Source organism: Peromyscus eremicus, chromosome 7, assembly GCF_949786415.1.
Source record: "Peromyscus eremicus chromosome 7, PerEre_H2_v1, whole genome shotgun sequence".
In the NCBI taxonomy this organism is placed as follows: Eukaryota; Metazoa; Chordata; class Mammalia; order Rodentia; family Cricetidae; genus Peromyscus; species Peromyscus eremicus.
In genome coordinates, this window is record NC_081422.1 from 6353833 (window position 1) to 6370720 (window position 16888).

Here is a 16888-nt window from a genome sequence, read left to right on the forward strand (position 1 = left end):
GTGTAGATTTGTATTTCTTGTTCTTAGTTGTTTACATTTCATTATCAGAACACACGTTTCTTGACCCTAGAGGCCATGGCAACTTGTACACCTCGGTGGTTTGAGAGGATAACTCATACTCTAGCTTCAAACAAGCATTTCTCTTCTTAAACTACAGTAAACACTTGAAGAGGGCTATATCTCGTCTAGCTTCTACAGAGTTCCTGATTTTACTTACTGGTACCATTCCAAGATCATCACCAGCTTCTGTTCTGTTTGTTTCATGTAGCTCAGGCTTGTCTCAAACTCATTATGTATCTGAGGATGACATTGAATTCCTGACCTTGCCTCCTCAGTGCTGAGATGACAGGTGTACAATGTCACACCCATGATTTTCTTATGAGTATTCATGCCTACACAAAGATAAAAAGAAAAAAGCCATCATTTTTGAAGTCTTATAGAGACACTGATTCCTTTGGAAGTCTTCCCCAGTCATCTCCAACAATATTGTCTCCTCTAGCCTTGTCTTGTGTCTCCTGGCTTCACAGAGTATTACACACACACACACACACACACACACACACACACACACACACACGTTATTGGTTGATCTGATCCCAACAGAAACCAGTAAGTGTGGTGGGATATTTGTACACTGTGTAAAGATGTATTGCTGTGATTGGTGTAATAAAATCCTGAACGGTCAATAGCTAGGCAGGAGGTATAAGTGGGATTTCCAGGGAGAGAAATAAAGAGGAGGAGATATTGAGATGCACAGGAGACATGGAGAGACAGGATGCACATGATGGAAGAGAGCTAACACCATGTGGTAGAACACAGCTTAATATAAATGGGTTAATTTAAGTTATAAGATCTAGTTAGGAACAAGCCTGAGCTATAGGCTGAATTTCATAATTAATAAGAAGTCTCTGTGTCATTATTTGGGAGCTGACTGGAGGGACAGAGAAAGACTCGTTATAGTAAGGTAAATGCAGACTTCTTAAATCTGTAGGACAGTAGCTAACGAGGAGCCCAGCCATGAGGTCTGTGTGTCCTGTGCATACAGTGCCTATGGAGGCCAGAAGGTATCAGACTTCCTGTAACTGGCATTATGGATGATTGTGAACCACCATTCCTGTGCTGGGAATCAAACCCAGGTTCTCTGGAAGAGCAGCCAGTGCTCTTAACTCCTGAGTCATCTTTCTAGCCCCAACTGTGAGGTTTTAAACCCTCCTTTTCCATCCAGCCAAGTAGATAAATTTCTCTATGATTCCCTTTATAGGTTGGACATCCACATTTGACTGCTCTACTTGGAAACAGTATTTAACTTCTCTGTTTGCCACTCTCTTTCCCTGTCCCATAGAGTGTGTGCTCAAATAGTCACTATATTCAAGTAATTGAACATAGCATTGTTTGGGTATGGTACTACACACCTGAAATCACAACACTCAGGAGGTAGAGGTAGGAGGATCAGGAGTTCAAGGTTGGCCTTGGCTAGACAGGGAGATTGAAGACAGGCCTGGACAGATGTTCAGCAAAGTCACAAGGCCTTTCCATTTGGTAAAGAGGAAAGTACACAGACTAAAAACAGATTTTTCCCGTTTATTTTCTGATGTGTAAGTAAATCATCTGCCCACACATCAGAATGGGGCCTATTCACAGTTTCTGCTCTCCTTGCCTGGCCTCAAGCTGTACTTACAAAGGAGTCAGCCAGTCCTCCAGGTTTCGTCTACCCCTGAGGTTTTCACTTTGCCTGTGCACTGAGTTCTAAATGGAGTTCTGTCCTGGGAATCTCAGTGCTCAAATGGATATCCAGACAATCTGCCTTCCAAACATCTTAAATGTCTGCACACTAACCACAGCTGTTTGGGTAGTTCATTCCAGCAGCGACAAACACTGTCACTGTCCCTTGCCTTTTAAGGTAGCGATCTAGTTTAATATGGGTAGAGGAAGGGTGGACAGGGGAAGCTATCATCATACAAGAGACAAAAACACAAACTATCATAGCAGTCTGTTCTTCGAATGTTCACTTTGAAGAGGCAAACACAGTTCGTACATTATATAAAGGAATGGGAACAATGTTGCGGCAGACCACAGCCAAATGATGGATGTGAGGTGTGAGTACGTGTGTGGGTGTGCATGTGTGGAGGCCAGAGGCTGATTCTGGGTGTCTTCTCTACCTTATTGTTTGATACAAGCCCTCTCGTTGGCCTAGAGCTCACTGATCAGCTAGAATGGCTGCCCATCCTCATGGCTCAGCCTTCTAGCTTAGGGACTACAGGCACACATAGACATGTCTGGCATTTTGTGGGGAGCTAGAGATCTGAACTCAGATCCTCATCTTGTGTAACCAGCACTTCACTCAATGAACTGGCTCTGTGGTGAACATTTATAGGAAACTCTAAAAAATCTTTTCTTTAGATTTATCTATTTTTTTTATTTTATGTATATGGATGTTCTACCTGCATGTATGTCTGTGCGCACGTGTGTCTTGTGCTTGTGGAGGTCAGAAGAGGGCATTATGTCTTTAGGAGCTAGAGTCACAGATGGTTGTGAGCCACCAAGTGGGTACTGTGCTTTTGACCCAGGCCCTCTGGAAGAGCAGCAATGGCTCTTACCTGTCAAGCCATCCCTCCAGTCCTCTGCGCAACTCTTGAAACTGTCGTATAGGATGGTCATTAACACACACATTGTTCCCTCTAAGGTATCAGCCATTTGTCTTGCACAAAAATTTCCTTCCTAGAATGGAGTGCCCTCTTTACTTTTGGTTAAAACCCATATGAGATATAAATAAAGACTATATCATGATTATAAATATGTTTGTCAAGGGACCCCACATGGTACTATCTTTTTAAAAAGATTTGTTTTCATTTTTATTTATGTGTATGCATGTGTGTGTCTGTGAGTTTGTGTCACATATATGCAGGGGCTTCTAAAGGATGGAAGAGGGCAATGGATCCCCGGGAGCTGGAGTCACAGGGAATTGTCACCTGCCTCCTATGGGTACAGGAGCCAAACCGCAGTCCTCTGAAGTGCAGTGTGAACTCTTGCTAGTGCTCACCAGCCCTGGCACAGTCTTGACTACAACTTCCTAAAGCTCACTCTGTCTCGCGATATTTATCATATATTTTTCTGCAGAGATGATGTGGCATTCCTCAAGACAGACTATTAATCCTTTGCTTGTACAGGTCTTTCCATTTCTCATGCTGTCTCATTTTACTCTTTCTATTAGTCGGAAATCAGTCAGTTGTGACCAAATGGACTTGAACAGTGTTGGCTCCACAACCTTGCTGCTACTGTTGGTCTTTCTTCTTTTGAACCAGGGTCTCTCTCTCTCTCTCTCTCTCTCCCTCCCTCCCTCCCTCCCTCCCTCCCTCCCTCCCTCCCTCCCTCCCTCTCTCTCTCTCTCTCTCTCTCTCTCTCTCTCTCTCTCTCTTTCTCTCTCTGTTCCTGGCTGTCCTGGAGCTCACTCTGTAGGCCAGGCTCCAGGCTGGCCTCAAAGCCACAGAGATCTTCCTGCCTCTGCCTTCCGAGTCCTGGGATTAAAGGTGTGTACCACCACGCCTGCCCTGTTGTTGTTTTAATATAACATTTTTTATTGGTACTTTGAGAATTTTATATGTGCATACAATGTGTTTTGATCATATTCATTCCTTACTCCTCCCCTAACTCTTCCCAGGTCCACCCACTCCTCCCAATTTCTCCCAATTTTTTTCTCTCTCTGTCTTTTTTTTTTAATCCATCGAGTCCAATTTGCGCTGCTCATATACTCAGGTGTAAGGCCAGATAATAATGGACCACGGTGACAGAGCAGGAGCCTACTCTCCATCCTCCAGATACTGGAGCAGGGTGATAGAGCAGGAGCCGACTCTCTGTCCTCCAGATACTGGAGCAGGGTGATAGAGCAGGAGCCGACTCTCTGTCCTCCAGATACTGGAGCAGGGTGATAGAGCAGGAGCCGACTCTCTGTCCTCCAGATACTGGAGCAGGGTGATAGAGCAGGAGCCGACTCTCCATCCTCCAGATACTGGAGCAGGGTGATAGAGCAGGAGCCGACTCTCTGTCCTCCAGATACTGGAGCAGGGTGATAGAGCAGGAGCCGACTCTCCATCCTCCAGAAGCCACCAACTGCTCAGGTAGAGTGGGGCTCACAGTCCCATCCAAGGGAACCTTTTTTAAGGGGAAAGATGTACTTAATGGAAAGTCAGCGGCATGTCTGACTTTACATGTGGCACTGTTAAAAGCTTCTGTATGCCTAACTCTAGCTTTAACTTTTAATTGTGGTTTTCTCTCTTATAATAGGTCGGACAATCAACTCCAAAGCTACCTGTATTTGAGTCTTGCTGTTCCAGAGAACACAGAGCAAAGTGAAAGGAGAACTGCTGGCTCTCTGAGGTCCGTGTGTCCTGTGGTGGTCAGAATGAGAACGGCCCCCACAGGTCCGTGTGTCCTGTGGTGGTCGGAATGAGAACGGCCCCCACAGGTCCGTGTGTCCTGTGGTGGTCGGAATGAGAACGGCCCCCACAGGTCCGTGTGTCCTGTGGTGGTCGGAATGAGAACGGCCCCCACAGGTCCGTGTGTCCTGTGGTGGTCGGAATGAGAACGGCCCCCATAGGTCCATGTGTCCTGTGGTGGTTGGAATGAGAACGGCCCCCACAGGCTCATATACTTGAATACTTGGTCCCAAGTTGGTGAAACTGTTTGGGAAAGATTAGGAGGTGTGGCCTTGTTGGAGAGAGTGTGTTACTGAGGGCCAGCTTTGAGCTTTCAAAAGTCCCTGCCATTCCCAGTTAGCGCTCTCTCTCTCTCTCTCTCTCTCTCTCTCTCTCTCTCTCTCTCTCTCTCTCTCTCTCTCTCTCTCTCTCTCTCTCTCTCTGCCTCCTACTTACAGATAAGGTTGTGAGCTCTTAGCTATTGCTCCAACACCATGACCACGTGCCTGCTGCCATGCTCCCTGCCGTGAAGGTCATGGACTCTAACCCTCTGGAACTGTAACCACTATCAACTCTTTCTTCTATAAGTTGCCCTGATCATAATGTCTCTTCACAGTAACTAGAATATGCCATACCACTATCTCAGCAAAGAGACAGTGCTGTTCTCTGACTGCTCATTTGGGTCATTTGGTACACCTTGTGGTCTGGAGGCGGGTCGGGCTCTCAGAATTAGCCACTGTAGCAGAACTGAAGTAGGCAGGGAGGTGTACCTTCTGTAAGGAAAAGGGATTGCTGAAGACCTGACAGGGACAGATGGCCACTGTGCTATCATAAGCACCCGGTATTGTTTGTCCAGTTTTGTGGGCTCAAAGAGACGGCTTTGCCAACATTCTCAGCACAGTTAAGAGAACAGCTAACTCTTCTAACAGTTTTTTTGTTGGTGTTTAAGTTGGAGAGCACATTAGCTACTTTAGTTTTTGCTTTTTTGAAAAAAATTAATGAAATGTATTCATTTTATGTGTGTGTATACGTATGTGTTGGGGTACTAAGTGAAGGCCAGAGGACAGCTTTCAGGAATCCATTCTCTCTTTCCACCATGTGGGTCCTAGGGATCAAACTCAGGTCCTCAGCTCGGCAGCGACCATCCTTAAACCTTGAGTGCCACTTCACTGGCACACATTAGGTACTTTACAAGTTTGTTTTCACCAGCCACAGTAGCAGACATCTGTAATCACAGCACTTGGAAAGTGGAGATAAGAGGATCAGTAGTTCAAGGCCGTCCTCAGCCACAGTGAACTCAAGGCTGCCTAGAGATCCATGAGACTTTGCCTCAAAAACATTTTTTTCTGTTTTCTGAACAGAAGGGGTATATAAATAGGCATCTCAATTTCCTTCTCAAAGTAAAAACAATTTGGCACATTTTATGACCTAAAAAGAAATCTGAAATATTTTGCAAGTGGTTGCAAACAATAAGAAAACATTGCTTTAAATATACCCTAACATTGTAAAAAGAAATATCAATATGCACACATAAAAAATCTGCAACATTTTTTCCCAGTTGGAAATAATGTTTGGCATAAAAGTTATTATCAAGTTTTGCAGTTAGTATCATTTAAAAAGTAAGTTTCAAAATCAGAGCACTTAGGAACAGCAAAACCTCAGTTCATACATTAATAAACTACAATGTCATTGCAGTTGGGATATTAAATACTGTGATTTGAGAGTCAAATGCCCTCTTAGGCTCATGGCTTTGAGTACTTGTCCAAACCGGTCGTGCTGTTTTGTGGGGGAGGTGGCGTGTTCAGGAGTAGATCTTAACTAGAGAAAATGAACCACCTTATTTGTTGTCCAGCAATTCTCATCTGTTTCCAGCCCTTGGTCTGCAAAGGTGTGAGGAATCTCGGCCACACAGCCCTGCAAACATGAACTCTTCTGTGTCTTCCTCACCACGGTGAGGTTCTCAAACCATGAACCAACATCAGTCCTCTTTCCTTTGAGTTACTTCTATTATGTATTCTGTCACAACAATGAGAGAAGAAACTAAAAGAGAAAAATTTAATATGATATAGAGCTGGGTGAGGTACCACAAGCCTTTAACCTTTAATCTCAGAACTGAGGCAGAGGCAGGAGGATTTCTGAGTTTAAGGCCAGCCTGGTCTACAGAGTTCCAGGACAGCCAGGGATACACAGAGAAACCCTGTCTCAATAGCCAAAAAAGAAAAGAATAAAGAAAGAAAAGAAAAAAAATACTGATGAACCTTTCCTTAAAAATTCTTCCAGAACATCAAGATTGGATGGTCGGGAGAATTTGGACAGAATGATGGAGAGACCCAGGGAAAGCAAGTAGCCTCTTCAGAAGGATGGTTTCTCATGAGCTGGTGTCAGGGAAAGTGAAGACGTGAGTGGGGAAAGGCAGGAAGTGAAGGAGTCCCAGGAATACCTGATGGAAAGCTCGGTGTGCCCACCTAATTTATATTCCTAAAACAAAACTGAACCCATGGGAACTCACAGGTGTGTGTAGTACTGGAGCCTGGACCTAAGGCCTTACAAACACTGGACTAGTGTGCTGCCTCTGAGCTACAGCCTGGGTCCTTTTAAACATATAAGATAGGTATTATGGTTAATATTCATTGTCAACTTGCAGGAATCACCTTGGAGACAAGCCTATAGGCACCTCTTGACCAGGTTCTTTGAGGTGGAATGACCCACATGACCAGTGAACGGTTCAGTTGCCTGGGATCTGGTGGAACACTGCATAAAAGTGAGCTGAGCTAGACTATTCATCTCTCTCCTCTTCTCAACTGGATGCAATGTGACCAGGTGCTTCTTCAAGCTGTGGCTGCCTTGACTTCCCAGCCAGGACACTGCACCCTCAAACTGTGAGCCAACATTGACCCTTCATTTCTTTCTTTTTTTTTATTTAACATAATTTCTTTATTGAATCTTTGGGAATTTCACATCATGCACTCCAATTCCACTTATATCCCAGTCCCTCCACTTCCTTCCCCTGCCCACTGCAGTGGCCCCCTCCTAAATTAAAGTTAAAAAGAAAACAATCAAATCAAAACAAAACAAAAAGAAAAACAAAAAACAAACAAAACCCCCAAAGAACAAAAGAAAACAAAATAACAACAGCAGAAGAACCCCTTCCCGCCTCCATCTTTCCCACCTCTCCAACATCTTTTCCTTTTTCCTGGTGGCACTGGGAGCAGTGTGTCACACAGTGTACCCTTTTGTCCTGTCTACTTTACTAGCAAATGTTCATTGCAGTGAGTCACTGGTTCAAGGCCTCTGATTTCTGGCACTCCATCATCCCGGGATCCTCACTGAAGCTCCTCTCAGACATGCCTTGGCTGCCCCTAGTCTAGGAGATTCTGTGGTTGTCCTTCCATGGGTCCACTTTCTTCACCAGATCCAGCAGCTCCTAGATGGGGTAGATATTAAGGTGAGCCAACCCTAGGCCTGGCTGTGGGCCTGGGTGGTAGTGGAGCTGGTCAGTCCAGGCCACCATGGTTGCCTCCCTCAGGTAAGACATGAAGCCAGCTCCCTACGCCCATGTCATCAGGGTCAGCTGTCCCATCCCTCACCACGGGGTCAGCTCTCCCATGCCCATGGTGAGGAGTGGGACCATCTCTCCCTGGTGTCAGGGGACAGCTCTCCCATGAGTGTCACGGCCAGCTCTCCTACTGCAGTGACCAGCGAGGGGCAGTCCAAGCGAAGGACAGGACTGGCTCAGCATGGCCTTCTGATTCCATCATACATGGTTTCCATGGCTACCTGAGGAGACATGGGCCACAGAAGTCAACACAGACTTCAGCTGCAGCAGGACCACAGACCCAGACAAGGCCCTCGGCAGCAGCTTGGGCCTGGACAACATCCTGGCTCCGGGTGGAAGCACAGCCCACTCAGATCAGGATGGCTCTGGTGGCAGCATGGCCCCTGGACATGAACAAGGGCATAGGCTGCAGACCTGACCCCAGCCTTCTGTGCAGCCTTTGATGGCAACACAGACCCTGGCTTTGGTGGCACCATAGACCCATAGACCATAGACCTATAGACATGGTCCTCAGCAGCAGCAGGGTCTGGATGTCACCAATGCCCCAGGTGGCAGTGTAGGCCACTCAGTTTGGCACAGCCCCAGTGGCAACATAGCCTTTGGACATGAACATGGCCCTAGATCTTGGATATACATGTGGTCTTTGATGGTAACAGGAACCTCAGATATCAACACAGACCCTGGCTGCAGTAGGGTCAAGGAACCACGGCCCTCAGCTGCAGCTCTGCCCTAAACAACACCATGGCATCGGGTAGCAGCACAGGCTACTCAGATCTGTGTGGCCCCAGCTTCAGCATGGCCCTGGGCCACCAACATGGACTCAGGTGGCTGACCTGACCCTGGTCATCTGTATTATTCTTAGCTACTTCTGGAGTCACATGACCGTGCATGCACTGTGAGCAGTCAAACAAAACGCTTAGTCACTCCAGGGCCTTATGTCCTATGTGATCCATGTGCAGCATGGTCATATACTCTGCACACAGCATGATCACATAATCTATGTGTATGTGTGGCATAGCAGCTGCGTAAACCCATAAACGCATGCCGAGGTGACCTATGAAGGCAGGCTCTACCCGCTCCCTGCTTTCTGTCCTTCTCACCAGAGGTAGTGTGCCTCTCTCTCTCTCTCTCTCCCCTCCACCCTCTGCACCTTTCTTTTCAGTAGGCCTACTCTCCTCCAGCATTTCCTTTCCTAATAAAAACTCTTAAAGTGGATTCCATTGTACCTTGTATTTTCTCGTGCCCAGTAAATAATGCCGACAAATAAATAACATCATCCACACATACCACCTTCAGTGGCAACATGGGCCATTGACTTCAACAGAGACCCTAGCTGCAGTAGAGCCATGGACTCAGACATGACCCTCACCAGCAGCCCAGGTCTCAGCCAACACCATGGCCCCTAGTGGTATCGCAGGCCACTCAGATGTGTATGGCCCCCAGACTCCAACAAGGCTGCAAGTTGTAGCCCAGACCCAGGCCTCTGAGCAGCCCTTGGTGGTCACATATATAAATGGATGGTTCTCTCCTGATCACCAATTCCCAAAAAACTACCCGGAGGCTTATAGTAATTATAAATGTTTGGCAAATGACTGAGACTTATTTCTAGCTAGCTCTTACATTTAAATTAACCCATCTCTCTTATCTATGTTTTGTCAAATGGTCCGTGGCTCATTACCTCATTTTCTACACATCTTGCTTTCTCAGAGGCTGGCTGGTGTCTGCCCTACTCTGCCCTCCTTCTCCTTATATCTCCATTTGGCTTTCCCACCCAGCCTTATTCTGCCTGGCTATAGGCCAAAATAATTTTATTATCAACCAATGACAGAGACACATATTCACAGTGCACAGATGGACATCCCACAACATACATGGGTCACAGACTTCAACATAGACCCTGACTGTGGTAGGACCACAGACCCAGACATGGTCCTTCGTGGGTCTGGATATTACCATGGCCCCAAGTGGCACCACAGGGCACACAGATTGGCATGGCCCCAGTGGTAGTGTGACCCTTGGACACCAACATAGCCCCGAGTGGTAGCCCAGACCCCAGAAATCCACATGGCCCTCATGACAGCAAGAACCATGGACATCAACACAGATCCTGGCTGCAGTAGAGCCATGGACCAACACATGGTCTCCAGCTGCAGCCCTGGCCCAGATGTCACCATGGCATTGGATAGCAGTATCTGTCATTTAGATCTGTATGGTCCCAGATGCATCATGGCCCCTGGGCAACAACATGCACAGTTCTCAGTTGCAATAGGACTCACAGATGTCGACTCAGACATGGCCTTCAGCATCAGCTTTAGCCTGGACAACACCATGGCCTCTGGTCGCAGCATAGGACACCAAGATCAGAGTGGCTCTGGTGGCAGCATGGCTCTTGGACACCTACATGGACACTGGTGGCAGCCCCATACACTGGGCATCCTTGTGGCCTTTGGTGGCAACATGAGCCATGGATGGCCACACAGACCCTGGCTATGGTAGGACCACAGACCCAGACATAGCCTTTGGTAACCAGCTGGGCCTGGCCATTACCATGGCCCCAGGTGGCAAGCAGACCTCCCACTGCCTTATCTTCTTCCATTCTGCCTCTTTCCACAGCACATGAACCATTCAGCGTCTCATTCTCTCCTGTTTCTCCACCACATACTCGTTCATTATAACGAGACCCACCAGCCCAGCACTGTAGGGTGGCTTGCAGTCATCAGACCTGGATGGCATCAGATGAGTCATGGATGTCTTCCTGCTTGCCCAGGTCTTGATGACCCAGGCTGGCCTTTGAGTGGCCTGCACCCATCTGAGCCAGGTGGCATCAGATAGACCACGGATGTCTTCCTGCCAACTGTCTTGAGGACCCAGGCTCAACCCATCATTTCCTCAGTTGCTGTTGTCAGGGTATTTTGTCACAGCAGCAGCAGATTGACAAAGATAACAGGGGCTGCCCAATTTGCCGAGGCTGGCCTTGAACTCATGATGCCTTAGTCTCCTGAGCAGCTAGGACTACAGGCCTGTACCATAAAGATGGGAGATAATTACTATTGTTGTTTGTTTTTGTTCTTTTGGGGGCCTCCCATCCAGCTTCCAAATAAATCACACATGGAGGCTTATTCTTACGGATGTCCAGCCTTAGCTTGGCTTGTTTCTTGCCAGCTTTTCTTAACTTAAATTATCACATCTACCTTTTGCCTCTGGGCTTTTCCTTTTCTGTAAATCTTACTTCTGTAAATCTTACTCTTCCTCTGTGGCTTGCTATGTGGCTGAGCGGCTGGCTCCTGATGTTCTCCTCTTTCTCTGGCTACTAGATTTCTCCTCCCAGATCTCTCCTTCCGTACATTCTCTTTATCTGCCAGCCCCACCTATCCTTTCTCCTGCCTCACTATTGGCCATTCAGTTTTTATTAGACCGTCAGGTGTTTTAGACAGGCAAAGTATCACAGTTTCACAGAGTTAAATAAATGCAACATAAACAAAGTAACACTCCTTAAAACAATATTCTACAACAAGTTCCTGACATCCATAAGGTACAGATCAAAAGCTGCTGACCCTTTCCAGGTTAACTCTTTGCCTGCTGTACAGTTTTGCCATTACCTTTGCTGCTTTATTTCCTAACACACTTTAGGAACATTAAGGAAGCTTGATCAGAAGTCACAGAGTGAAAACGAAAAAGTCACTAAGGGAAGTTTTGTGACGAAGGGGCTGGACAGACAGCTCTGTGGTTAAAAGCACTTGCTTTTGCAGAGGACCTGGATTTAGGTTCTGGTACCACATGGAGCAGCTCACAACCACCTGTAACTCCAATCCAAGGGATCTGTTGCTCTCCCCCGGCCTCCAAGGGCACACACACATTTATGCATACACATACACATAAAAATAGTAAAATAAATCTTTTTAAAAGAGAAGCTTTGCAGAGAAAAATGACAGACGAAAATCTCAGCTTCAGATTAAACGGAAAGACTGGGGGGAAATGCAATTCCCAAAGTAGGTTGACCATGATGATCTGAAGAGAGAGGAGCTGGAGGTCATGGAGACTTTACTAAAATCAACAACTCAAGAGGGATTGAAAGCCCACAGCTGCAGAGATACAAATTCACATATCATGTATCCTGGGGTCTGATTAAGAAAAAAGGGTCATAACTTAGGAATATTTCATAAATTATAGAAACATCTGAGCCACATAATTAAGAGGCATTTCAAAATGATAGTTCAGTGCTTAAAATAGTCTTGTGGCTTTTTTCTTCTAAAGATGGGATAATGCTTTTGGTGTAAGGGAAAATGGTCCTATGAGAATTAAAATATGCTCAGTGTATAAAATAACTACATGGTATTCTCAGAATGTGGTTTTGAAAACATGTGCTGATCCTATATATTCCACAGATTTGACAATGTCTATAACATATATATATATATATATATATATATATATATATACTAGCTAAAATACTGATTTAAACATTTTCAGATATGCTATGAATACAATGACTTTAAATAAAGAGTGAACATTTTATACTAATTTGGCTTGTTTTATCATCATCTGCCTTTTTACAATATGTCTGACTATCTACAATCTATTAGCCTGGAAGTGTGAGTCTGTGGTGAGTATGTTTTTAAGAGCAGAATGATGAAAACTCATCGTTGGAGATTTAAGTACATTTTAAAATAGGTCATTGGATGACTTAGGGGACTCTGTTCCCTTCTTCTATCATGTGGGTCCTAGGGGTCAAACTCAGGCCATCAGATGTGACAAGTAGATGCCTTTGCCTGCTAAACCATCTTCACAACCTTAAAAGCTCTATCACGTTATCCTTGGGTACTCACTTGAGTTCTGTTACAGCTGGAGAGTGACTGACTGACTGACTGCCTAAAGCCGCACTAGTCAGTCAGGAATCTAGGTGTTGACTGACAAATCCCCAGAAGTGCTGGTTCTAGAAGAGCCTGAGGGAGCAGAGCAGACAGAGATCCTGACCCTGCTCATAGGCTCCTCCATGAGTCACTTCTGTTTACAAATCTCAAGGCACCGAGTTCCATGCATTCAGTAAGATATCCAACCCCAACTCCTTCATATCTGTTCATAAATGTCACTAAGGACAGTTAAAATAGACTTTCTTAAGCTCCTGAAAATTTGCCTGTTTGGTAACAAGGAAACTTTTTTTATTTTCTCAGACATTTAAAAAGAATTTATTGCAGGAGAGGAGGTAAGTATCATGGCACAAACCTGCACTCTCCATTTTTGGCAGGCAGAGAAAAGAGAGTCATGAGTTCAGCCAGCCTGTGCTACATGAGAGATCCTGTCATCAAAACAAAACGCCAACAGCCTTTAATATAGACAGCCATGACTGGTCAAAGCACTGAGAACAAGTGACTGAATGCTGAGCACTAAAAGGCACACCTATGTCATCCACCCCCTCCATCCCACACAGGGCTCAGGGCATATCACAGAAGAGGGGGCAGAAAATATGTGCGAGCCAGGGATAAGGAGAAGAGCTGTGAATGCTGTTGTTTGCACTGGACAGGACATGGCCATTGCCCTCATGAACTAATAGCAGCTGTGGTTACCTATATAAAACCTGGACAGGGTCAAGCAGAGAAACGTTTTCAGCATGTGTGGGGAAGGGACTGAGGAGGCCTCACTTGTAGCAGAAGAACAATTGATTGATGGCTGTTGGAAGGAGAGTCATTTTTCCTTGGGAGGATGGTCACTGATAGGTTGCCTAGGCTCTAGCGGATGGACCCACACTTATGGGTAACACTAATGGGCCTCAGTGGGTTATGGGATGGGAGAGAAGAAAGGAGCAGATGTGTATGGGCTGTATTGTCCCTATCTAGCGTATAATACAACTCAGAGCTACCTAAGATTGCATTTAATTGTGTAAAACTGGAAAACCATTTAGGCTTCCACTTGAGACACCGCTGCAGACTCAGAGCGACGGGGGACTCTTCCACCGGTAGCAGTTGCTGTCTTACGGAGTAGTTTTACAAGAAGGCACGCACTGCACTATCGGCAGATCGCCAGCAGCTCCAGACTCACTTCCTCCTGCTGTCGAGCATGTGGGTCTTGCTTCAATGAGGATCCTGTGGGCCACAGGCAAACAGTGCTGTGTTCCTGTATGTGTGTGTGTGCCCCGAATCTCTTCTTAGACCCCTTCCCCAGCCATAAAAAACAAAACTAGAAAACAAAACCCTTCCACTTTTCATGGCACTGCACCAACTTTAAATCACATTTTGGATTCAGATTGAAGGAGCAATACTCATTTCTTTAAAAAAAATCATTTTTATGGGTTTGGCCAGATGGCACTTTTTAATTTTAACAATTCTCATGAGTGTTTCAATGTAATAGTGCATTTTGTGAGATAATAACACATAATTATTATTATCTGCTATTATGCAATGACCTCATGGTGGGGTATAAACACTAATTAATCGAGGTTTACAAAGCCCTGTGAGCACAGTGGCTATGATGCGCTCACCCCTCATTTCTCTAAAGGCTGCTTTGAAGTCTTTGAATGTTTAATTAACGATTATAACTCTTGCTGCTATCTGGGAAAAGTGAAGCTGACTCGTTTTTATCTTTTCCTATGGTTTTTAAATGATTTATCACTCATGATTTCTGAAAATAACTGGAGAAATTTGACTAGTTAATTCTGACTCAGGGCCAGCTGTGTGGCGCATGCACTGGGGAGGTGGAGGCCGGAGGATCAGGATTCAACTACAAAACAACCTCACGGCTAGCCTGAGCTGTGTAAGGTCCAGCCCAGTGAAACAGTAATGGAAGTGTGAGTAAGGCTTGAAACTCCAGGCCAGCCAGAGCTGCACAGTGACGCCTCACCCCAAAAAGTAAATCAAGAAAATGTAAAGCCAAGAGCAAGCAAAATTCATTTTTAGAAGACCTGCTTGATTCATAAATTTTCAAGAAATATCAAAGGCCTGTTTTGTACCAGTCTATTTAAAAGTTTTGGTGACACATGCCTATAATCCCAGCACCAGGGAGGCTCAGGCAGAAAGATTACATGGTCAAGGCCAGCCCAGGCATAGTGAGACTCTGTCTCAAAAAAGACAAAGGGGGAAATGTTGGGTGGGTTTGGAATATAACAATACGTAAATAAATAAACAAGGGGAAGAAAGAATGGTGTTCTCATGAAATGTGCAGTCTAACACCTGGGTGGTATGCAGAAATCTATAATATGATTATAGATTACTGCTTTGAATTTGTTTTGAATGGTTTACTATGATTTGAATAACTGTCTCCACCAAAATTCATGTTGCAATTTTTTTTATTTCTTGTTTTCTTTTGAGACAGTGTCTCATTATGGAGCCCTGACTGGCCTGAAACTGCTTTTGAAGGCTAGGCGAGATCCAATGGCCTCTGCCTCCTAAGTGCTAGGATTACAGATGTACACCACCATGCCCACACCAAATGTTTGGTCCTTTGTTTGCTTGTCGTTTTGAGACAGGGTCTCATTCTGTAGCTCAGACTGGCCTGGAATACTCTATGTTGCTGAGGATGGCCTTGAACTCAGGATTCCTCATCTCCTGTCTCCCAAGTGCTAAGATTACAAGCACACACCAATGTAGCTGGTTTTGGTGCAAACACCAAAAGACAGGGTCTTGCTAGACAGCCTTGCCTGTCTTTGGATGCACTCTATGTAGTGTGGGGTGGGGTGGCCTAACATTCAGAGAAATTCTCATACCTCAAACTGCTAAGTACTAGGATTCCAAGTGTGTGGCTTCCACACCCCATATTGTGTTGACATTTAATTGCCATCACTAGGTGTTAAACATTGAGACATTTGTTACAGTTTAAGTGTGAAATATCCCCCACAGTCTCACGTGTTTGAACCCTTGGCCCCCAGCAGGCAGAGCTGTTTCAGGAGGCTGTGGGGCCTGGGTGGGAGGGGCGCTGGGGGATGCTGGTAACTGAGGAAGGGTCTTGGGTATTATAGCACACACAGCTCTCCCACTTTGAGACATGTGGTTACACATACATAAATATAACCTGTTTGTATATGTATATAAATATAACGTATGTGTGTATGTGTCTACACATATCTTTCTGTCCCTGACCCACTACCATGTGAATGAACAGCTTCACATGCCTGCTGACATAACCATGAGCCACCCCACTGTCACTCCACGGCAGAGTGTATCCTCAAGCTCCGAGCTAAAACAAATGCTTCCTTCTGTAAGGTTCTTCTCCTCAGGTATTTGGTCCCAGCAACGAGACCTAACTGATGCAAGTGTTAGGAGGCTGTGAGATTACCTCTGTTATGAAAGGGAACTTGGACCTTTGGTTTCTTTGTTCTTCTGGCTTGAACATGGGTAGATGAAGCATTCAAAGTGCAGTCTTGGAATCAGAACCAAGAACCTGCCCATGCCTTCATACTCGATTTTGTGGACTTTCAGACACAAGAACACATTTCTGCTCACTCTGCGTCACCCAGTGAGTGGCAGTCTGCTACAGATGGTATAATGGTGACATGCTTTATGAAGGATCCTATGTCCGTACAGGTTCTAATACTTACAAGCTATGTGTCTGGGAAAACTGCCTGAGTGTACGTGTTCAGTTTTCTAAGTCATGAGGTGGAAAAATAAAAACGACACATTGAGATTGATTGTTGTGAAGTGTTTTATCACAAATGGTTTGGTTTGCTGCTCTAGTAAGACTAAGTGACTTCTAAGCGATTTAGAGTTGCTAGGCAAACAAGGCAAGGAGATTTCCTGAGACACTGCTGGTATTCTTAGAGGTGGGGTGTAACCTCAGGCCATTAAAGTCTGGGTTCTGCACTTAACTCTGGGCTTACGTCACCTTGAAGCAGTGACTACAGCTGAGAATGTCACACTTGTAATTTCATCTAATCCATGTAGGAACCCTACATAGATAAGAACATTAATGTCCCCTCTTGAGGCCCCTCCAT